The sequence below is a fragment of the Notamacropus eugenii genome, chromosome 1 (assembly GCF_028372415.1).
Source record: "Notamacropus eugenii isolate mMacEug1 chromosome 1, mMacEug1.pri_v2, whole genome shotgun sequence".
In the NCBI taxonomy this organism is placed as follows: Eukaryota; Metazoa; Chordata; class Mammalia; order Diprotodontia; family Macropodidae; genus Notamacropus; species Notamacropus eugenii.
Genome location: NC_092872.1, coordinates 170,136,155 through 170,161,379, shown reverse-complemented (window position 1 = coordinate 170,161,379; position 25,225 = coordinate 170,136,155). Strand labels below are relative to the sequence as shown.

At 40.1% G+C, this 25,225-nt stretch overlaps 1 long non-coding RNA gene and 1 pseudogene across 1 annotated transcript in view; one reads left to right on the top strand and one right to left on the bottom strand.

The window, feature by feature from the left end:
* The window catches only part of LOC140510303 (uncharacterized), a 133,012-nt gene that overhangs the window by 69,561 nt on the left and 38,226 nt on the right, over positions 1-25,225 (bottom strand). The window lies entirely within an intron of this gene.
* LOC140524340 (cilia- and flagella-associated protein 53 pseudogene) lies at positions 6,266-7,794 on the top strand (annotated as a pseudogene).

The window sequence follows — 25,225 nt, the reverse complement described above, 5'->3', positions numbered from 1 at the left end:
GCCCGGCTGTTTGCAGAGCCCCTACTATTTGAGACTAAGCCTCTTAGGCTCACATTTTCAGTCCGAAAGAATTGCCCTTTCTCCAGGGGCCATGCTACAAGCTGGTCTAGCAGAAGCTCCTTTCCAGAAACCCCAGGAAAGTCTAAACTTTGGCAGGTGAGTTTTGTGTGCCCTGCACCCTGTTTGAGGCAGATCCCATATTGATTCGCTGTTTCAGCAGTAGACTGAGAAGTCTGTTGGCATCCCTTCCCAATCTCTCTACACATCCAGTCTAGGTCAGCCAACCAAATCCCTTCTCTCATCTCTTCAGAATCCCTCCTCCTCCCAGCCCACCCTTAGGCCTCCCATCTGCTACCCTTAGAACAATCTCAGCTCCTTCCTTCCAAACCTCGAGGATGTAGATAAATAAAACTGTGAGGGAATGTGTTTCTAGGATAATGATAATAACCCATCTCCCTCCTCACCTCCATCTCTTGGAATCCCTCGCTTTCTTAGCTCAGGTACCGCCTCCTATATTCAGACTCTCCTGATCTCTCCCCTCCCAGGTTATCCCGCAAATTACTGTGTATTTATTTTCCATTTCTTTTTTCTCCATTTTATATTTACCTGTCTATGTATGCTATCTGTCCTCCTTCCTCCAACCCCCACTACCATCCCCTTAAGAATAATGTGTGTTCCTTGAGGTCAAGTATTATTTAATTACAGCACATAGTAAGCACTTAATAAATGCTTATTGAACTGACATTTTATAATGCTTTAAGGCTTATGGAGCAATGTTTCACAACTGTGTAGGCTGGATAGTGCAAGTATTATTATCTTTATTTTATGCATGAGGAAACTGTGGCTCAGAAAGCTGAAGGGCCAAGGAGGACCTTAAACCTTAAAGTGATCCTAAGACGAGCGTCGTTTCCACAGTCTTTCTTATAAGACTATAGGAAATTACTGCCAGATCTCAAGATGCCATGATGTTACTTGATGTCAAAAAAATGTTAGGAAGTCAGATCTCCCTATAAAAGCAACAAAGGTCAGATATTTACAATAGGGCATTCAGGATACAAAATAATAAAGCAGGCCCAAGGCACACCCCATGCCCCAAAACAGAAAGCTTTGCAAACTGGAATTTTCCATGGGCATCACTGGAAAGAATGAGAGGGAACTTTCCCCTTTCTTTTTTGTCTGGTGTATTTTTTTTCCTCTGTCCGTGTCTTTTTAGATGGCTGGGTCAGCCAAAACTATAACAGGAAGGTATAAGAGACAGTGTGCAGTGGTCGTAGTAGAAAGGGCACTGCTTTGGTATGCTAAGATTATTCCTCCTGTCTCTGGCTGAGAAGAAATCTTCAGAAACCTGCCTTTCTTCTTCTACTTTGTTCTAGCTTTCCAAGCTTTTCTAATGGTTAAATCCTTTGGCCTCAAGCAGCTGCAATCTTATCTTATCTCATTACTATCAAGTCTCTAAACAGCCTTCTGGACTCTATTGCCCTAAACCCAAATTGGATTATAAATGCCTGGAAGGCTATTCCCCACCACCACCCACCCAGCTGACAATATCTAAATCTTGTTGAATGAATGAGTGAATGAACAGCAAAGGGAGAAGGGGATGATGGGTGGCTAGGTGGGGCAGAAAATAGAGCACTGGAGTATGAAAGACCTGAGTTCAAATATAGCCTCAGATACTAGCTAGCTGTGTAACCCTGGGCAAGTCACTTAACTTTGCCTCAATTTCCTCATCTGTCAAATGAGCTGGAGAAGGAAATGGTAAACCATTCCAGTAATTTTGCCAAGAAAATCCCTAATGAGGTCAGACACGACTGAACAACAACAACAAAAAAAGGGAAAACACACACACACACACATACAACTTAAAAGGCTCAATTCAACCTTTTAAGTTGGCTCAACAAGGCTCAATTCAGCCTTTATCAAGTGCCTACAATGTACCAGGAATCAAGCTTAGGCACTGGAAAAACAAAGTCAAAACAAAATAATTCCTTCAAGGAGCTGTTACTCTACTGGGGAGAAAATAACATGTACCCAGATCAATACGTGTGAAATATGTGCAGAATTAAGGCAAAGTAATTTGTTGGGAGGGGGAGAGAACTTACACCTGGGTAGGAGAGAAAAAATAAGCCTTGTATAGCAGAGGCTTCTGGTTTCATAGCAAGCCTTCTCTTTCTGTTCTTTCTACAGAAAACTGCTTGCATTTGTTGATTGTTGACCAAGTTTATAATAATAAATAGGTTTGGTTTTTTTTTTAAACTGGGGAGGGGTGGAGAATCAGGAAATGCCTTTTGTAGGAGGTGGCACCTGAGATGTATAACCAGCCTGGCCATTCCCTGTTCCAGCAGGCCCTAGGTTCAGACTACTTCCTTCCATAGTAAAACTTCCCACAGTCAATTTTGTATAGGAGAAAGGGATTTAGAGTTGGAAGGAAACTTGTTGATCACTCCTGCTAAGCCCTCTCATTTTACAGATAGGGAAACTGTAAATAAGGTAGGTAAGGTAAGACTTTCTCAAGATCACAAAGGCAGTTAAGTGTCAGAGCCAGGATTTCAACTCAGTTCTCTTCCTCCAAAAATCAGAATTCTTTTCCATTCCTACACCTGGGACACTTGGAAGATTCGGCTTAGCGAACTTGCTATTGTGACAAAGATGCTCCAATTCAGCCAGGGCTTTTAAGGACTATGTCCATCTGGTACCAGTAGAAGAGCTGCTAGGACAGACTTTAAGGATACATGGAGAAAGCAACCACCTACATCATATAAGTCTAACAAAACTAGAAAGGTTCGTTTAACCCATAAAAACACCTCCCTCATTTACCCAATGATCCTTGACATTGTACCATTGAAGCCTCATTCCTTCAGCTTCACTAAAATGCTAATACCGTCAGTGGTGAGCACTCAAATTATCATGAGTCATTTACACTTCAGTTCAGGTTTCAACTCATTCTGAGAGCAGGTTTTACAAGGAAGGAAACTGAAAACATTGAACTCTAGAAGAGGGACAAATACCACAGGCTAGAGGTGTGACCTACTTTATAACTGGCATGGTTGTGTACTACAAACCAACTAGACAGAAGGAATCAATGGATGAGATGTTTGGAAAATGAATCACAATTCCAGAATGGGGGTATGATAAAAGTAGTGATGGGAGATTTCACTTATCTACTAGTGCCCTCTCTGACAAAAACAGAAGAGACAGTAAATTTTTGGTTTTCTTTAATAATGATTTCAATCCTTCAAAAGATAGAATTTGTTGCCAAAGTAGGAGCAGAAATGGCACCCTTGTAGGGAAAAGAGACCACTCTGTCTTAGAATTCATAATAGAAAATGAAAAGAAAGATGGCAGAGTAGAAAGACGTACATACACATAGCTCCGAACCCACAACTCATAGAACGGCTACAGGGAAGTAACTCATGGCGAATTCTGCACCCAGAGGCCACGGAACATTGGAACGAGGGAGATTTCTGTTCCAGAGAGACCTGCAAACCTCTCGTGGGGGGTCCTTCGCGCTGCGGACTGGGCAGCGCCGGGACTGGGAGCTGAGTGCAGCCCTGCCGCCGCGGCGGCACCAAGAGGAACAGATCCGAGTGGGCTTCAGGGACGGGATCTCCAGCAGCTGCACAAGTCCCTCCACCCACAGGTGACGGGGGTTGGTGAGAGAGTCTCTTTGGCGGGTCGAGAGGGGAGTGGGGTGCCCCCATAACTCAGGCCCCCCCGGGAGGTAGAAGCTGAGAGACGGCTGCAGACGGGGCTCCCCAAGGGGGCAGGAGCCTGGATCCATTGTGGAAGGTCTGTGCATAAACCCCCTGAGAGAACTGAGCCTGAGAGGTGGCCCTGCCCCGACCTGACCACCTGAACTTAATCTCACACTGAATAGCAGCCCTGCCCCCGCCAAAAGCCCTAAGGCTGGAAGCAGCATTTGAATCTCAGACCCCAAACGCTGGCTAGGAGGATCAGGAGGCGTGGTGGGTGTGAGGAGAATATTCAGAGGTCAAGTCACTGGCTGGGAAAATGCCCAGAAAAGGGAAAAGAAATAAGACTATAGAAGGTTACTTTCTTGGTGAACAGGCATTTCCTCCCTTCCTTTCTGATGAGGAAGAACAATGCTTACCACCAGGCAAAGACACAGAAATCAAGGCTTCTGTGTCCCAGCCCACCCAATGGGCTCAGGCCATGGAAGAGCTCAAAAAGGATTTTGAAAATCAAGTTAGAGAGGTAGAGGAAAAGCTGGGAAGAGAAATGAGAGACATGAAGTCAAAGCATGAACAGCAGATCAGCTCCCTGCTAAAGGAGACCCAAAAAAATGTTGAAGAAAATAACACCTTGAAAACTAGCCTAACTCAATTGGCAAAAGAGGTTCAAAAAGCCAATGAGGAGAAGAATGCTTTCAAAAGCAGAATTAGCCAAATGGAAAAGGAGATTCAAAAGCTCACTGAAGAAAATAGTTCTTTCAAAATTAGAATGGCACAGATAGAGGCCAATGACTTTATGAGAAAGCAAGAAATCACAGAACAAAGCGAGAAGAATGGAAAAATGGAAGATAATGTGAAATATCTCATTGGAAAAACAACTGACCTGGAAAATAGATCCAGGAGAGACAATTTAAAAATTATGGGACTACCTGAAAGCCATGATCAAAAGAAGAGCCTAGACATCATCTTTCATGAAATTATCAAGGAAAACTGCCCTGAGATTCTAGAACCAGAGGGCAAAATAAATATTCAAGGAATCCACAGAACACCGCCTGAAAGAGATCCAAAAAGAGAAACTCCTAGGAACATTGTGGCCAAATTCCAGAGTTCCCAGGTCAAGGAGAAAATATTGCAAGCAGCTAGAAAGAAACAATTCAAGTATTGTGGAAATACAATCAGGATAACACAAGATCTAGCAGCCTCTACATTAAGGGATCGAAGGGCATGGAATAGGATATTCCAGAAGTCAAAGGAAATAGGACTAAAACCAAGACTCACCTACCCAGCAAAACTGAGTATAATACTTCAGGGGAAAAATTGGTCTTTCAATGAAATAGAGGATTTTCAAGCATTCTTGATGAAAAGACCAGAGCTGAAAAGAAAATTTGACTTTCAAACACAAGAATGAAGAGAACCATGAAAAGGTGAACAGCAAAGAGAAGTCATAAGGGACTTACTAAAGTTGAACTGTTTACATTCCTACTTGGAAAGACAATATTTGTAACTCTTGAAACATTTCAGTATCTGGGTACTGGGTGGGATTACACACACACACACATGTACACACGCACACATACATAGAGACAGAGTGCACAGAGTGAATTGAAGAGGATGGGATCATATCTTAAAAAAAAAATGAAATCAAGCAGTGAGAGAGAAATATATTGGGAGGAGAAAGGGAGAAATGGAATGGGGCAAATTATCTCTCATAAAAGAGGCAAGCAAAAGACTCATTAGTGGAGGGATAAAGAGGGGAGGTGAGAGAAAAACATGAAGTCTACTCTCATCACATTCCACTAAAGGAAAGAATAAAATGCACACTCATTTTGGTATGAAAACCTATCTCAATACAGGAAAGTGGGGGATAAGGGGACAAGCAGGGTGGGGGGGATGATAGAAGGGAGGGAAGGGGAGGAGAGTACAATTCGAGGTCGACACTCATGGGGAGGGATAGGATCAAAAGAGAATAGAAGTAATGGGGGACAGGATAGGATGGAGGGAAATATAGTTAGTCCTATACAACACAACTATTATGGAAGTCATTTGCAAAACTACACAGATTTGGCCTATATTGAATTGCTTGCCTTCCAAAGGGAAGGGGTAGAGAGGGAGGGAGGTAAAGAAGTTGGAACTCAAAGTGTTAGGATCAACTGTTGAGTAATGTTCTTGCCACTAGGAAATAAGAAATACAGGTAAAGGGGTATAGAAAGCTATCTGGCCCTACAGGACAAAAGAGAAGATGGAGACAAGGGCAGAGAGGGATGATAGAAGAGAGAGCAGATTGGTCATAGGGGCAATTAGAATGCTTGGTGTTTGGGGGAGAGGGGATAAAAGGGGAGAAAATTTGTAACCCAAAATTTTGTGATAATGAATGTTAAAAGTTAAATAAATAAATTTAATTTTAAAAAAAAAAGGTTTGAAAAAAAAAAGAAAATGAAAAGAGAGCTATGCATATTTTAGTATTCACTCTAGAGTGTAGGAGACCAAATGTCACTGAATTCAGAACAAAGATTGGTGAGATCCCGTAGCCTATAATTTGTCAGGAACAAGAGTGATGGGGGGCAGGGGATGGCAGCTCTTAAGAATGAAATTCTGAGGGAGATGCCCTAGGAGAGTCGCCCTGGGCAGCTGCCGAGGCAGCGCAGAGAGCAACTATGGAGAGGGCTTTGCTACGCGAGGTGAAGGGCGAAGGGCGCGACGCCCTTTGTAGTGGCTCTGAGGGCCAAGCCTCCTGAAGGACATGTTGATAAACATCTCCGTAAAATTAGACATAATGCTCTTAAGAAAGAAGCCATTGAAGCTTCCATTAAAGAGAATGAACAGTTTCACTTGGATGTTGAGTGGAAGACGACATTGACCGACTTTCTTTGAACAAACTTGTGCAGAGAAAAGTGGAAGATGTTATGCAAGGATTGTTGATAATTACTGAAGAAAGAAGAAACAGACGTCGGGAACTCCTGGAAGCTGAAGAAAATGAATATTTGACTGAAATTGGAAAAAAGGAAAACATAGCAAAGATTAGACAAGATGAGTTGAGGGAGAAAACTCGAGTATTAAGAGAAGCAAGAGAAAAAGAGAGACAAGAGTTTGTTGCTAAAAAATACCGAGACCAACAATTCAGGGAACACTATGACGATCTCCGTAACTACTTGATCCAAGCCCACGAGAAGGAAGTGTGTGAAGAAGGAGTAGCACGGGGAGCATTTAATGAAGAACTGAGAAAACAGAAAATGACAGAAAACTGTTCATTGAGCTGTGGGAACATGACAGATTAGCAAAGGAAAAGAGAGAAGCTAAAGAAGCCGCTGAGAAAGCCAAGAGAGAGGAGCAGGCACTCTTACGTCCAACTGGCTACTCTTAATGCTCAGAAACAAGAGGCCAAGCATCTAAAGGAAGAAGGCCTATTAGTGGAAAAGAGAATAGCCCAGCAGAAAAGAGATAAAGAAAGAGAGAGGCTGGAGAAGCAGAGGAAAATGTGTCAGACCAGGGACATTCTGCAGAAAGCCCTCCAAGACAGGAAAGAGCCGAGGACAACAAGCCTTTAGAAATTTCTCGTAAGAAACACGAGATGAGAATGAAGAGCAAAGGCAAAAGACAGAAGACAGTGAGAGGGAGGGAAAGGTATATCAGGCCTATCTGAATCAGGGCTGGGAAGCTGAGAGAAATCATGAGGATGAGGCAGACAAAATCATAGCGGCGGAGGGCAACAAAAATAAAAGCCAAGAAGGACGCACAGCTGATGCTTGAAAAGGATGCAAGAGAACGACTAATGGATGATGTCTTGGCCACCAGACGACTACAAGTTACAGAAAAAAAAATTCAGGGAAACCCTGGAGCAACTGCAAGCTCAGATTGAACACCCACGAAAGATGTGAGAGGCAGAAAAGGCAGAAGAAAGGAAAGAGTATGAAGCAGATCTGATGGCGGAGGAAGAGCTCAAGGAAAGAATTCAGGAGGTACTTGCAAAGTATGAAGCAGACCAACAGCACACCCATCCCTTTCGAGGAACTGCTCCCTTTCCATAATAGTATGTTTAGCATCAATTAAGATACTATTATCTTATGCTCCAATATAATTGATTTCCAAATTCTTACTAACTCATGAATAAATTATCCTTTCTTCTTGAAAAATAAAAAAAGAATGAAATTCTGAATACATTAAATGGAGATCATTCCATTGAGGAAAAAAAAAGGAAACCATCTAAGGAGTCCAAATTAGATACACAGAAAATTAATTAACCAACTTAAATTTTTTTAAAAGCATATATAGAAGATGAAGCAAGGGCAAGTAACAGAATATTAATACAATTGTTACATGGTTCTATAAGAATCATTTCAGGAGCACTAAAATTCAGAATGAGTTGAGACTGGTAATGCATATTAAGTGTATGGAAGAATTTTTTTTTTAAGTAATAGAAATTCATGACTTCATTATAGAACCCTCTTGTGTTCTGCTGTGTGTATAAAAATGCTCTCTTTTTGGTGTTTAAGTTCAGAATTTTTAAAAAATGTTTTTAAGTACATGGCTACTAGACTGATAGCCCCACAGAAATCAAAGAAAGAGGAAAAAAACATATGTACAAAAATATTTAAAGCAGATCTCTTCATGATAGTCAAAAATTGTAAACTAAAAGGGTGTCTTCCTATGAGGGAATGGCTAAACAAATTGTGGTATATAAATGTAACAGAATATTATTATGCCATAAGAAATGATAAAATGAACATTTTCAGAAGAAATTAGGAAGATCTTTATGAATTGATATAGAGCAAGTAGGCAGAACTAAGAGAACAATTTTTACAATGGTAACATTATGGGGGGAAAAACTTTAGTCTGTAGTACTCTGATCAATGCATGAGTCCAAAATAATTAAAATGACACCTCTCACCTGTTGCCGAAAAAGGTAATGGACTAAAATGCAGAAAAGAGATGTACATTTTTGGACCTGACTGATGAGAGAATTTCTTTTTTCTGGACTAAGCAGGTATTTATTGAGGGTTTTCTTTTTCTTTTCTTTTTTTATTAAATGGTGGGAAGAATAGATTAATTTTTAAAATCACATAAAATTAAATTCAAAATGTTTATATATATAGGTATCTGGAACACAGTTTGGAATTGTGCTTTTAAAAAATGATTCAAATTGCCACATCCTTAAACCCAGAGATCCCACTCTTAAGTATATATACACCAAGGAGATCAAAGACAGGAAGAAAGGCCCCACAAATACCAAATTATTCACAGCAGCACTTTTTGTACTAGCAAGGAACTGGAAAGAAATTAAGTGTCCATCAACTGGAGAATGGATAAGCACTACAATGTATGCACCATTAAGAAATGACAAATTTGAAGAATTCAAAGAAACATCAAAAAATTCATATGAAATAAGAGAAGTAAGCAGAAACAGGGAAATAATATACACAATGAAAATAACAATGTAAACAGAAAGAAAGGTAAAATGAAAGAGAATACAGGCTAATTATGACAAAGCTTAACAAGCTTGGTACTGAAGAGATAATTCATTTGAAGAGGTGAAGAACCATGGGTTATGAGATGATATATCTGCTATCAGATGCAGTCAATGTGTTGGTTGCTTTGCTAAACTGTTTTTGGCTTTCTAAACTTTTATTATTAAAAAAAAAAAAAGACTTACTTGTCCAGGGAGTGAATGAGTTATATATTCATAAATAAATGTTAGAGAAAGACAAATGTATCAATAAAAATAAATAAATTATATTAAGGAAAATAGGAAAATCAAAGAAAGGACACACAAGGGATAACGATAAGATGATAGAAATACTACAGAACAATTCTACTCTTCATTTGCCTCTGGTTCTTTTATGCCAAGGCAAATGATTTTAGGACAAGAAAGGAAGGACCAAACAAAAATGATTGATAGGCAGTTAAAACTCAAGATAAATGAGGAAATAGTGGAAGAAAAGCTCCTTTCAGTCTTGTGAATCCAAGTCACTGAACTTAGATGGGTTCTAAAAAATTGAGATGAAACTATTGAAATATCTTTAAAAGACTGACAGATGGGTGGGGTGCTGCAAAACTGAAGAAAGGCAAATAATTTGATTCTCCTTTTTAATTATTATGTATTTATTTTTAGCATTCATTTTTTTTAAATTTTGAGTTTCAAATTCTCTCTCTTCCATTCCCTCCCTGACTCATTGTGAAGGCAGGAAGTGTGATATCAATTGTACACATGAAATCATGCAAAAAAAAAAAAAAAAAACAAGAAAAATAAGGAAAGTGATAAAATTAAGTATGCTTCAATCTGCATTCAGACTAGCATCACTTCTTTCTCTGGAGGTGGATAGCATTTTTCATCACGAGTCCTTCAGAACTGTCTTGGATCACTGCATTGTTGAGAATAGCTTGTACAATATAGCTGTTACAATGTTCTGGTTCTGAAATGATTTCACTTTGCATCAGTTCATATAAATCTTCCTAGGTTTTTTCTGAAAGGATCCTGCTAATCATTTCTTATAGCACAACAGCATTCCACCATAATCATATACTTCAACTTGTTGAACCATTTCCCAATTGATGGGCATCCTCACAACTTCCAATTCTTTGTCACTACAAAAAGAACTGCCATAAGTAATTTTGTACAAATAGATCCTTTTCCTTTTTCTTTGATCTCTCTAGGATACAGACCTAGGATACATACCTATAGGGTATGCACAGTTTTGCAGACCTTTGGGCATAGTTCCAAATTGTTCTCAGGAATGGTTGAATCAGTTCACAATTCAACCAATAATACATTAGTGTCCCTATCATTATCATTATTATTAATAAAATCTTTTTAATTTAATATAATCAAAATTATCTATTTTACATCCCATGATCTTCTCTATCTCTTGTTTGGTCATAAATTCTTCCCTTATCCCTAGCCTTGACAGATAAAATTTTCCATGCTTCCCTAATTTGCTTAAAATATCATATTTATGTCTAAATAACATACCCATTTTGACCTTAACTTGGTATGTGGTGTGAGATAATTGGTCTATACTTAATTTCTGCCAAACAGTTTTCTAGTTTTCCCAGCAATTTTTGTCAAATAGTGAGTTCTTCTCCCAAAAGCTTGGATCTTTGGGTTTATGAAACACTAAATTACTATGGTCATTTACTACTATTTATTGTCTGTCTAATCTATTGTACTGATCTACCTCTCTATTTCTTAGCCAGTACCAGATTGTTTTGATGATTATCACTTTGTAATATCATTTGAGATGTGGTACTACAAGGTGGCCTTCCTTCACATTTTTTTTCATCAATTCCCTTGGAATTCTTGATCTTTTGTTCTTCTAGATGAGTGCTGTTATTATTTTTTTCTAGCTCTATAAAACTTTTCAGTCACTTAATTGGTATAGCACTGAATAAGTAAATTAATTTAATAGAATTGTAATTTTTATTATATGGCTCAACCTGCCCATGAGCAATTAATATTTGTCCAATTGCTTAGATCTGTCTTTGCATGAAAATTGTTTTGTAATTACATTCATATAGTTCCTGAGTTGCAAGTATTTTATATTGTCTGCAGTTGTTTTAAATAGAATTTCTCTTTATGTCTCTTCCTGCTGGACTTTGTTGTTAATATATAAAAATGCTAATGATTTATCTGGGTTTATTTTATATCCCACAACTTTGCTAAAGTTGTTCATTGTTTCAACTAGTTTTTTAGTTGATACTTTAAGTATACCAACATATCATCTGAAAAGAATGATAGTTTTTTTTCCTCCTTGTTTATTCTAATTACTACAATTCCTTTTTCTATATTGCTATAAAGTAACCTGATTTTCAAAAAGAGAGAGAAAAGTGGAGGCTGCAAATGATGGGGCAGTGAATTTAATTTTGATTCCTGGCAAAGTCTGAAACATATTTTTAAAGAGCTGGTTTATGTCTAGGAAAAGAAGTAGTAATTACTAAGAGCCTGCATAGGTATGGCCTCATCAAGAACAGTGATCCCAGACTAACTGCATGTCCTTTATTGACAAAAATGCTAAAGAAGTAAGTCAAAGGAGTGCTATGTTCCAGGCCATCAGCAGTTCTCCTTGGTTTTGACTCAGATGAATATCATAATAAACTGGTTACCAGAAATCTTATCACCTTGATGACTGACTCACTTTTTGATACTTAAGATCTTCTCAGATTCCCTCAGTTGCCTCTTCCCTCTGATTCTCCAATCAGAGAATTGGCTGGAAGGTAAAGCAATAAACTCCTCCCAAAGCCTTTCCTGAAGCCCTGAACTTTTCAGAATTTTCCAGGTAAATCTCCATCAGTAGCTCTGTTTGGTTTCCACTCCACTGAACATCATGGCATGGTGCAAGATACCCTTAGTGCCCCACCCCTTTCAGCTTCCTTTGCTATGTTGTCTTCCCCGTTAGATTATAAGCTTCTTGAAGGGAGCAACTGCTTTTCTTATTCTTATTTGTATCCTCATCATTTCATACAGTAGACATTCAGTAAATGTTTATTGAATTCAATTAAACTATACATATAGCTCACCTACATTTAAGCATTTGATAAAGGATCGAATGATATTCTTATAAACAAAATAGAGAAATGATGGATGAATAATATAAAATCGAAGATTCAGAACTGCCTGAGTTATTAGGTCAAAAAAGCACTCATTAATGGTTCAACATCAACTTGGAGGTCTCCAATAGATTGCCCCCCAAAAAACATATCCTTTACCTTGTGTTGTTTAATAGTTTCATCTATGACTTATGAAAGAGGCATAGACCAGTGAGACAAGCAAAAGTCGAAGGTCTACTTAGTCTACTTAGAAATTGACATGTAAAGGAGAAAGCCTTTAATCAATCAATCAATAAAGATTTATTAAGCACTTACTAAGTGCCAAGCATTGTAGAGGCAAAAGACAGTCCCTGACCTCAAGGAACTTACAGTCTAACGGGGGAAGATAATATGCAAACAAATACATACACAGTAAGTTATATACAGGATAAATAAGAAATCAATAGAGAGGAGACAATAGAATTAAGTAGGGTTGGGAAAGGCTCCCTGGAAAAGATGGGATTTTAGTTGAAACTTAGAGGAAGCCAGAGAAGTCAGTGAACTAAAACATTCTCTACCCTAGAAAGTCTAAGTTAATGAAAAGGCCAGCAAAGTCAATGAAGTTATTACATTCAAATCTTTGTCTCTAGTCACTTATCTACATAAGATTCCCCAAAGGAATATGATTTGGGAGGTGAAACTATTCACCCTAAAACAAAGTAGAGTGCTTTACAGGGAAGGATGGGGTTCAGAGTCAGAGAACCTCCTTGTACTCCCCTTGAATCTTCCCACTAAATCTGGCTTTTCATACCCAAATCTGTTACCCTTAACCTAACCTGGCCTATCCTAGATTACTTCCCACCCAAGCCCTCCATTGACTGATACCTCCCAATTGCCTCCAGCTGTTTCTCACCCTTGATTACATCACTAGTTACCCCAATCTCATCAATATTTAGACCCTCCTCCCAGACTACTAGACCACCTCTAGATCTTTCCCAGGATCTTTCTGTATATAAGTTCCATCTCACCTCCATGAAGGTGCTCAGATTCAATCCAGCTCTGACTCTGTCTAGCTGAAATTCTGTCTGGCCCACTTGTCAATAGAAGTGTCACAAAATGCTTAGGCTCACTATGGTAGACACTATAAAATATCTGGGAGTCTACCTGCCAAAACAAACCTAGGGACTACATGAACACAATTACAAAACACTTTTCGCACAAATAAAGTCAGATCTAAGTAAGTGGAAACACGTCAGTTGCTCATGGACAGGCCAAGCTAAGATAATAAAAATGACAATTCTACCTAAATTAATTTACTTATTCAGTGCCATACCAATCAAACTGCCAGATAATTATTTTCTAGAGCTAGAAAAAATAATATCAAAATTCATCTGGAAGAACAAAAGGTCCAGAATATCAAGGGAACTAATGAAAAGAAATGCTAGGGAAGGTGGCCTAGACCAGATTTAAAATTGTACTATAAAGCAGCAATCATCAAAACCACTTGGTACTGGCTAAGAAGTAGAGGGGTAGACCAGTGGAATAGGTTAGGTACTCAAGACACTGTAGTCAATTAATATAGCAATCTACTATTTGATAAACTCAAGGACCCCAGCTTCTGGAATAAAAACTCACTGTTTGACAAAAATTGCTGGGAAAACTGGCTAACAGTATGTTAGAAACTGAGCATAGACCAATGCCTGGCACCGTACACAAGAATAAAATCCAAATGGATACATGATCTAGGTATAAAGACTGATACTATAAACAAATTAGGGGACCAAGGAATAATGTATTTGTCATTTTTACGGAGAATGGAGAAATTTTTGATCAAACAAGAGATAGAGAATATTATAAAGTGCAAATTGGATAATTTTTATTACAATAAATTGAAAAGTTTTTGTACAAACAAACCCAATGCAATCAAGATCAGGAGAAAAGCAGAAACTAGGAAAGAATTTTTGCAATTAGTATCTGTGGTAAAGGCCTCATTTCTAAAATATAAAGAGAACTGAGTCAAATTTACAAGAATACAAGTCATTCCCCAATTGATAAATGGTCAAAGGATATGAACAGGCAGTTTTCCGAGGAAGAAATTAAAGCTATCTATAATCAAATGATGTTGGGATTGGAAGTTCAAATCCGTGTGGACGGTCTCGGGCGGGTAAAAGTGGGACTTCTAAATCTTAGAGTCTTACGAGGCCCTCCATGAACAGCGGGGATTCGAGAAGGTCAGACTGAGCTAGCTCGGCTAGCTCGGGTATTTCCGCCTCTCCCCGGGAGATACGTGATGGGTGGAGTCTCCCTGCCCTCGAGGTCGTCCCGGATCTGGGCACACTATTGTTATCTAACAGCACGGTATTCAGATGCAAACTGTGTGGCTGAAGGTTGAGTAGGATTGAGGAAGCCTGAAAGCTCTCTTAGCACGTGAGGAGCCAAGAGGACAGTAGGCTCCGCTTCTCTTCTTTCCTCTCTCCCCTCCCCCTCTCTCCCCGCTTGTACTTCTACTTCCAATCCCTTAAGATCCTAGCCTCCTTAGGAAATCTCCCCCTCTTCCTCCTAAGGAAGATCTCCCTGCACTTGTAACTAGACCCTGAAATAAAGCTCAACCCTTGTTCGACTCTGGAACGTCCTTTCTCTCATATGAGCATCCGGTTTTGGCCAACCGAAGACCTCGGAGGTGAGGTAAGAAGACTCAGGTAGCCCACACAGGCCTCTAGGCCTGGCAATATGAAAAAATGCTCTAAATCTCTATTGGTTAGAGAGATGCAAATCAAAACAACTGAGGTACCACATCACACCTATCAGACTGGCTAACATGACAAAACAAGAAGATGATAAATGCTGGAGAAGATGTGGGAGAGTTTGAACACTAATTCATTGTTGGTGAAGCTGTGAGCTGATCCAACCTTTCTGGAGAACAATTTGAAACTCTGCCCAAAAGGCTACAAAATGTGCGTATCCTTTGACCCAGCAATATTGCTTCTAGGACTGTATCCCAAAGAGATCATAAAAATGGGAAAGGGTCCCACATATACAAAAATATTTAAAGCAGCTCTCTTCATGGTGGCCAAGAACTAAAAATCAAGGGAATGCCCATCAATTGGGTAATGGCTGAAAAAGTTGTGGTATATAAATGTAATGGAATATTATTGTGCTATAAGAAATGATGAACAGAGAGGCCTGGAAGGACCTATATGAACTGATGCTGACTGAAAGAAACAGAACCAGGAGAACTTTGTACACAGCAACAACCACAGTGTGTGAGGAATTTTTCTGGTAGACTTAGTCCTTCATAGCAATGCAAGGACCTAAAAAATTCCCAGTGGTCTCTTGAGGCAAAATGCCTTCCACATCCAGAAAAAGAACTATGGAATTGGACCACAAAATGAAGCAGACCATTTTCTTTTGTGTTATGTTATGTTTGGTTTGGTTTGGTTTTATGGTTTCTCCCCTTCATTTTAATTCTTCTATACAACATGACTAAGGTGAAAATGTATTTAATAAGAATGTATGTGTAGAATCTATATAAGACTGCATGCCGTCTCAGGGAGGCAGGGGGACAGGGAGGGGAAAAAATCTAAGATATATGGGAGTGATTACAGAAAACTGAAAACAAATAAAATAATTTTTAAAACAAATTTTTAAATGCTTAGGCTCCTTAAGAGTCAACACAATATGGTAAATCTTCAATAAACTTTGTTTTACTTTGACTGGAAGAAGTCTTGAGTCAAATTCATTTGGCAGGACCTGGCATGTTGGCATTTTGGTGTCCTGAGCGCCCCAAACCTCAGTATGGTTCCCAGACCTCAACAGGAGGCTGTAGGGTTAATGGAATATAAGGTCTTCCTTGTCCATTAATAGGCCCATATGACCACATGTGGTCCTTTTTCCCTTGGAACATGGGTGATGTTCCCAATTCTAAAGGTACACAGGTATTTCAATCACAGATGTCTTGCTGCTTTGAGCTCTGGCCCAGTTCACAGCTATGACATATCCTGAGTCACATAGAGCCGTGATACAGAGCCAATCAGGCTCTGGGTCATGGGTATTTTCATGCTTTTCCAATTAAATGCTAAGGCATGTAGATGTTCAAGCTTCTTAGGCTAAGCCAATCAAGTATCCAGTCTTTGTTAGAAAAACACATTTATTATATTGCTTGAAAGGAGAGGAACAAGTGGAGGGAGGAACTTACCTAGAGAGACTTCCTTGCAAGTAGGCTTGTTTGCAAGAAGGCTGGAGGGAAAGAATGCTTAAGATGTCAGTGTTCCCCAGTTTGGTGATATGTACAAATATTTCTGTTACTTTCTTAAGTTTTGCCTTCTGGTATCTCAATAGTGATGCTCCAAATAAATGTTTTGGTTTGGTCTTGAATGAAGAGAGCTTACTATATTTTGTGGTTCAACACTGGAAATACATATGTATATTCATAGCAGCTGCTATGAATATTGTATTGGCATTACAGAAGATTATTATATAGGAGAATCTAGACCAAAAATGATTTATTCTGTGAAATTTAGATTCAGTCAAAGAGACACACTTGAGGACCTAGAGGGTCACATGTGACCTTGAGGCCAAAGGTTCCCCACCCCTGACCTAGACCTTCACTGCCTTGAGGGTAAAAACTGAAGAAGTCAAAAGGACAGTTTTTAATCAATCCTATACTAAGGGTTGTTGCTTTAGCTGAAAGAACACTGTAGTACTCTAGTTGAGAAAAGTACTCATTATCCAGCTGAAAATGATGTAGCCCCATCCAGCCTTGAGAAGAGCCTAGCAGTCAAGCAACTCGTGACTTTGACCTAAGTTGTACCTACTAGTAGCCAGCCCACCCACTAGTCCTCCCTTCCAGCAAAGACTCTGCGCTCTGGGAGGGTTTAGCCCAGCTGACCAGCAGATCAACTCATTCATCACCTACCACCCACATCTTATTCCACAGTGAACTTCATGAGGACCCTCCCTAAAGAGAAAGGACCTTGAGGTACTGAAGTTCTGGAGCAATGAGTTGCCTTGGTCACTTGTGCTCCCTATACTTGTACATCACCACCATCTTTAAGTTCATGTCCACTCTTCCTTCCACATATTCTGTATAAATTTGTGAGAGAATACACCACTGGAGGTGGGGCAAGGAATGCTTTTTAATAACTGTCCTTGTTATCATGTCATTTTAATTCCCTTGCTAAAGAATTAGCTGACTCTATTAGCTGACTGTTAATTGGCAGGGTTTCAGGAACTAACATTTAAGAGGATAACAACCCACCCAACCACACTGCTCCTTTCTCTTGAATCCCTACTTTTCTTATCATTTCATTGATAATGCCCAAGCAAATCTCCGCCTTGGATCACTCCCACTATTTGTGTCTTTGCTCCTACACACATACTGCTGAATGAAGGTAGAGAACATCACATACCTGTTCTAACTGGATTCATCACTAATTTATTTTACACAGCCTAGAATGGGCCTTCACTTCTGCTAGGTAATCCTACTATACCTCTCTTATCAACTCACTATCTTGCTCTTCACAGCGGCTCTTCTAAACTTTTTCATCCCTTCTCAAACTTCCCATGGGTCCTCCTTTCCTGCTCAACTGAGAACCTTGCCTCAATATTTTACAGGAAAAATTGAGGCCATTTACCAAGAGCTCCCTCTCCTCCTCTCTTCCTCATCTCATATCATATCCCTTATATGTCTCTTGCCACTATCTACTCCTTCACCAGTCTCACATAAAGTGGTCTTGTTATTGTTCAGTTGTGTCTGATTCTTCATGACACTATTTGGGGTTTTCTTGACAAAGATACTCTAATTCTTTGCCATTTCCTTCTCTAACTCATTTTACAGATGAGAAAACTAAGAAAAGCAGAGTTAAGTGTCACACAGGGTCACACAGTGAGTAAGTGCCTGAGGCCAGATTTGAACTTAGGAAGGTGAGTCTTCCTTACTCCAGGTCCAGCACTATCCACTGCACCACATAGGTGCCCAAGTCAACCCTTTACCTCTCAAGCAATCTTTTTCCTTCCCATCTCTTCCAATAGACTTCTCTCTCTTGTCATCCCCATCCTATCATTTATTTTCAATCTCTTCCTGTCAATTGGCTCATTCCTTACTATTATGTACAAACATGCCCTTTACTTGATCCTTCTATCCATACTATCATCCTTTAGCCCTGTGCAGCTAAATTCCTTGAAAAGGCTGTCTACAATAGGTGTGCCTCCACTTTCTCTCCTCTCACTCTCTTTTCAGCCCCTTCCAACATAGCTTTCAACCTTATCATTGCACTGAAACTACTGTCTCCAAAGTTACCAATGATCTCTTTGTTCCCAAATCCAATGGATTTTTTCTATATTTTCATTCTTCTTGACTTTTCTGTAGCTTTTGACAATATTGATCACACTCTCGTTGATACTCTCTTTTCTCTAGGTTTTCAAGACACCATCACTTTCTGGTGGTTCTCCTCCTACAAATCTGACCACACCTTTGCAGTCTTCCTTACTGGATCCTCCTCTAAATCGTACCCTCTAACTTTAAGTATCCCACAGGGATACTTCTCTTTTCCCTTTATACTACTTCACTTGATGATCTCATCAGTTTCCATGAATTTAATTACCATGTCTATGCTAATAATTCTCATATCTACCAATCCTGTCCAGTCTTTCCATTGATCTCCAATCTCAAGTCTCCAACTGCCTTTAAGATACCTTGAACTGGATGTCCAGTAGACATCTTAAACTCAACATGTCTAAAACCAAATTCATTATCTTTTCCCCTAAATTCTCCCCCTCCCTACTTTCCCTATTAATGTAGAGGGCAATACCATCCTTCCAGTCTCTCAAGGCACAAAACCTTGGTGCCAATATTATCTCTCACTCCCCACTGCCAAGGCCTGTTGATTTTACCTTGGCAACATCTCTTAAATATGCCCCCTTCTCTCCTCTGGCACTGCCACCCCACTAGTGCAGACCCTTATCACCTCATACCCAGCCTAATGCAAAACTTGCTGGTGGGTCTACCTGCCTCAAATCTCTCCCCACTCCAATCTACCCTCCATTCAGTAACTAAAGGGTGACATCCATCCTCATCACTCCTCCTCAATAAACTCCAATGGCTCCCTATCACCTTCAGGATCAAATACAAAATCCTCTGCTTGGAGTTTAAAGTCCTTCATAACCTAGACCTCCCCTACCTTTCCAGTCTTCCTACACCCTTCCCTCTGCCACATTCTCTTTGATCCCGTGACACTGGCTCCCTCTCTCAGCTTGGAGTGTTTTCTCTGGATGTCCCCCATGACTGGAATGTTTTCTGCCTACTGTCTTCCCTGGCTTCCTTTAAGTCTCAACTAAAACCCCATCTCCTACAGGAAGCCTTTCCAACTCCTTTCAGTTTTAGTGCCTTCCCTCTGTTCTTTCCTATTAATCCTCTACACAGCTTGTGTGTATATATTTACTTGCTTGTTGTCTCCTCCATTAGATTTTGAGTCCCTTGAGGGCAGAGACTATCTTATGCCTCTTTTCATATCCCTTGTGTTTAGCACAGTGCCAGGCACATAATGGATGCTTAATAAATGTTTATCAATTGATTGATTGATAGCAGTCACACACACACACACACACACCCAACCTGCCAACATGTATAGGGATTAGATGAATGAGCCTAGAGAGAAGTATTATACTTGAATGAAAACATAAAGTGAACAGGCTTATCCAATTTACAAAAGACCTAAGTCTAGAAAGAATAGAAAACATAATGGATAACAGAGTCAGGATCTCAGAAAATCTTAACAGTTTAGACTGTTGGACTAAATCTTATAAGGTGAAATTCACTGGAAATGTATATTAAATCTTATGCTTGGGTTTTTAAAAAGCAAGTTTTCAGGAAAGTATAGGGAAGGGCCATGACTAGATCTAAAAAAGATTTAGAGATTTTAGTAAAATGTACGGCCAACATGAGTCAATTGTTAGACATGGCAGTCAAAAATGTTGATGTGATCTTAATCTTCATTACGATATAGTGTCCAGAACACACACACACACACACACACACACACACACACACACACACACACACACACAGCCTTACTGTACTCTTCTCAGGTTAGACCACATCCAAAGTTCTGAGTGCCACACTTTAGGAAAAACATTAACAAGCCAGGAAGCAAAATAATAATACCTAACATTTACATAGTGCTTACTATGTGTTAACTATTATCTCCTTTGATCCTCAAAACAACCCTGAGAGGGAGGTGCTATTAATATCCCCATTTTACAGATAAGGACTAAGTGACTTGGCAGGGTCACAAAGCTGGTAAGTGTCCAAAGCCAGATTTGAAGTCAGGTTCTCCTGACTCTAGGTTCAGTGCTCTGTACCACCTTCTGTCTAGCCCAGGAGTAGGGAACCTGTGAGTTTGGCCCTTTGATTGATTGAATCCAAACTTGTGAAGTTTTCCCACCCCTGGTCTAGCCCTAGGGAAGAGAAATAGAAGCAATGTTTGGAAGTTTCAGAGAACCAGATTTAGGCTAGATATGAGGGGGAAATTTTCCAAACAATCAGAACTGCCCAAACTGGAACTGCCTACCTCTCATCTCCCTCACTAAAGGTCTTCAAGCAAAGGCTAAATACAAATGCTATATCAGGGATTCTTGATGAGGGATGGGGTGTACTAGATGACTGCTGAGGTAGGTCCCTTCCAACTGTGAGTTTTTGTGTCTATGAATCATGGTTTTGTCCATGACAAGAAACGGAAAGAGCAAGTTCAGGGGGAGCCTATTTGCTTAGTGGCTCTGAGTTGGTCACAGTATAAAACAGAATCAACAAATGTTAGGTTTGCAAGGCACCTCCGGAACCAGATACCTGATTTAGAATCCCTTTTACAACTTTACTATATTAAGTGGGCCTCCTGACTTTCCTCTTGGGCCCCTAATGAAAGGGGGCCTTCTTCACCCCAAAGCACCTAAAACCAATGCCTCCTTGGCCACTAAAGGCTTACAGCCTAGAACAACTCACAACTCTTTTATCCTGCTAGGCTTCACTTTCCTTATTATTGAAATGGGGTTGGGCTTCATTTGATCTCAAAGGTCCTTTCCAGTTCCAGAATCCATTAATCCTATAATATGGACCTGCAAGTTAAAATCACAACTTTGAAACAGGAGGAGTTAATATTATTGCCCTCTTAAGTCTGAGGTTTTCAACACCACTTGAAGAATAAGACTAAGGGGTGAGAAGAAGGAAAAAAAAGAGAAGTGATTGTTATTTTTTAAATTACAGAAAGGAAGTTGATTTGAATTACGAGTAAATAGTCTCACTATGAGAAACTAAATAATCTTGCAAGTCAAGTTTGGCCTGCCAGGCCAATGCTACCCCCCAGCTATGAACCTCATTGCCAGAGAGATAGTGTCCCACGATACCTGGACAGTAAGACTATCCAGCCTACAGCTAACACTAACTAATAACAATGATGCAGAGCAAGCTGGTGTGAGGGCAGTGCCTTTACTCCAGTATCAGCCTAGTATTAATGGTACCTTCAGGTCAGCATTGTAGCACCTGGTCCATGTTGCCTGGGTCTCTTTCCCCTACCAACCAGTCTAGGGAGAGAGGGAGGGAAATGAGGGCTCTCTGCCTGCTTCAGTAAACATTCACCCAACATATATTGATATTTATTGAGTCTGCTCTGAGCAAAGTACTATGAGTACCATGGAGCACTATACAGCACTGCAGGGCACTCTACTAAGCACCACAGGGTATTGTGAACAGAAGCATACAACCCAGTAGAAAGCTAAGCTAACCCCTGCAGCCATGCAAATGAGATGGGATAGGACAGGGGAGAGGTGCCAATTCCAAACAGCTGTACTTTTCACCTAAGCTGTCACCACTACCATTTCGATAACCAGCTTTAGTAAAACAAGGATAAAGAATTCCTACTTTGACCTGATTGTGGAGGCTAGGGAGGGTGAGGGAGATGAAAGGATGTAATTGCAGGCAGCTGGGAGAAGGTGTTACCAGGGAACAGGTAGAAGGAAATGAGAATACACAACCTGGCCTCCTTCCACTCAGGACAAAGGGGCTCTAAACTTTGCTGCTGTGAAGTTATAGCAAGATTAATCAGGGTCAAATGCTAAACAAAACTATTAAGTAGGTACATAAAAGGAATGAGAACCAAAGAAGGTGTGTGCCCAAGCTCAGCAGGGGAATGGACTTCCTGGGCAAGCTGGAGTACCCTAGCAGGCTGAAGTACTGCCAGGGATACCTAGGCATTGATTTGGTATTCTTTAGGACTCTTGGTAGTTCATTCCATTCCTTTGCCATCTGCTAGATTATGTATCTGTGCAGCAGCATTGAATTTTCGTTCCCTCTCACCACTGACCTTGCTTGATCAGATACTGAACAGCTACAAAATCCATTTCTTTTGATGACAGCTTCCTCTAATTCAGAGTGAAAAGAGTATTGGACTTGGAATCAAAAGAGCCCCATCTGCCACTTGTAATATGTGTGACTGTGGCCAAGACATTTCATTTCTTGAATAAGACTTAAAAGACCTGGGTTTGAGACAGCTCCATCACTTGCTAGCTATAAGACTATGGGCATGTCACATAAACTCTCTGAGTCTCAGTTTCCCCATCTCTAAAGTGAGGGTAATAAAAGTAGAGGCAACAAGGCTATTGTGAAGACAGTGCTTTGTAATAATAATGACACATTATGTAGTAGGTAGGGATCAGGTGCCTACTATATGCCAGGCACTGTAAAGCTAAGCACTTTATAAATATTATCTCATTGATCCTCACAACAGCCCTGGAAAGCAAGTACTATTGTTATCCCCATTTTACCAGAGAGGAAACTGAGCCAAATAAAGGTCAAAAGACCTGCCTAAAGTCATACAGCTAGCAAGTGTCTGAGGCCAGATAGGAACTCCAAGCCTGGGGTTCTTCATCCCTTAGCTGCCTTGTTATATAGTATGATTTAATTCATACTTTAATGTTTTTAAAGCACTTTATATTCATTGTCTTTGATACTAGGTGTTATAAAATACCACTTAACAATGATAGCTAATATTTATATTGCAAGGTTGGAAATGGTATGTGTAAGATGTACCAAGTGTTTTATATATATTATTTCACTTGATCCTTACAACAACCCTAGGTACTATTATCTCCTTTTACAGATAAAGAAACTGAGGCAAGCAGATGTGACAACTTGCCCAGGACCACACATCTAAGAAAGATCTAAGACAGGATTCAAACTCAGGTCCTATTGATTCCCAGTCCAGACCTCTATCCCAGGCCACCTAAAATGCCCCTACCTCAAAGCTGCTATTATTATCAGGATGTCTGTGGAATATCAAGTTACCAGGTTAACGTCAGAAGCCCAGAGGACAAGAGACAAGAAGAACAAAGGCGTGAAATGAGGCCCCAAGGTTCAACGTAGCTAGAGTAGGAAAGAGTTATTATTCCACGAGAGACAGTGTGCATTGCCCTCCACCCATCAGCTTATCACTCTCATTCAGCTGTCTCTGTACAGAATGCTGCCCAAGATATGCTACAACGCATGCGTGTCTACCCAGCACATACACATTGGTCAAGGTTTGGAGACAACCAGAAAATGCTGGAGTAAGGCTTCTTAGAGGGCTGAAATTCCATCCTAGTGTAAGGGAGGATTAGATATGAGTTTGAGGAGATACAATATGTTAGGGTGAAGATTAGTACTTAAAGCCAGGAGCCTGGAAAAGACAAAAACCTTGTAAACTACAGGAATGAAAACCTCACCCATATCTGCCTCGGGGTAAAGAACTCTGGGACATTGTTTGCTTTTGAAGCAGAAGAGAAGTAAGAAATTAGGTCAATGGTGGAAGAAAGGGAAATGAGGAGAGAATGGGGAAAACCCAAGAGAACCAGGAAAGAGACAACAGGAAGACTATGGTAGAGCTTATGGAATCTTTTTACCTTTTCTCTGTTCATAGGAAAGACCAGAGCCCAGTAGAGTGACTTAGCTTCAGGGAGAAGGAAGTGTCCCCAAGAACCATTAATTCTGCTTTGGGGCAAAAACAACTGGGAGCTCCATATGCTAACCAACAGCTTTCTTTCTCACTCTACTGTAGAAGAATTCCCGATAGTGATCTTTCCCAAACAAAGAACTAGAGGTGGTGGTGAAAATACATCGAGTTCCTACAAACCATGTGGCAAGACAGGAGATACAGGGGGAAATTTGGGCAAAGTGAAAACAAAAGACATCCATAAAAAGCTACTTTTAAAAAGCACATGGCAAAAACAGACTAGTTCTTGGGAGCTCGTGCATATTATGCTTGAGTCCTAACATCCTGTGCAGAAAGTGAAAATGCAAATTTCTCAAATATCTCATAATTTGTCCTTTGCTTGGACAGCACCAGCATTGGGGGTTGCCTCTAGAGCAAAGGTTCTTATCCTGGGATTCATGAATTTTTTTTTTTTTACATTTTGATAATGATTTCAATATAATTTGTATCCCTCATAATCCTATAAACTTTATTTTCTGAATGTAAAAACATCTTGAGAGAAAGTCTATAGGTTTCACTAGACTGCCAGAGAGTAAGAACCCTTGTTCTAGCCTAGAGTAACCCCCAAATTCAAGAATTAACCTTTTAGAAAGAGTAGGGTAGTTCCTAAGCTGAATATCTACTGGAGAAATAAAAGGGACCTCCATGTGACTCCTGCAGCTGGAGAAGTCACAGCAAAGGGAATACCATGTCACCTATACTCTACCATCTTCCTTATACCCCTCCTACCAAAACCTTGGACTCTGCCCTTGGGGTCTGATAAGTGAATTTTTGCCTGGGGCAAGGTGTCCATATCAGTTGCCATTCAATTCCACAATGTCACCATGCCCATACCCTCCCTTCCCCATTTCCAGCTCACCTTGCCACAATGTGTTATGTTCCTTATTAGAATATCTCCCCTCCCTGAGAGAAGGGCCTGCCTGGTTTGCTTATATTTGTCACTCACCATGCTTTGCAGAGTGGCTGGCACACAATAAGTGCTTAATAAACATTACCCCTATCCCA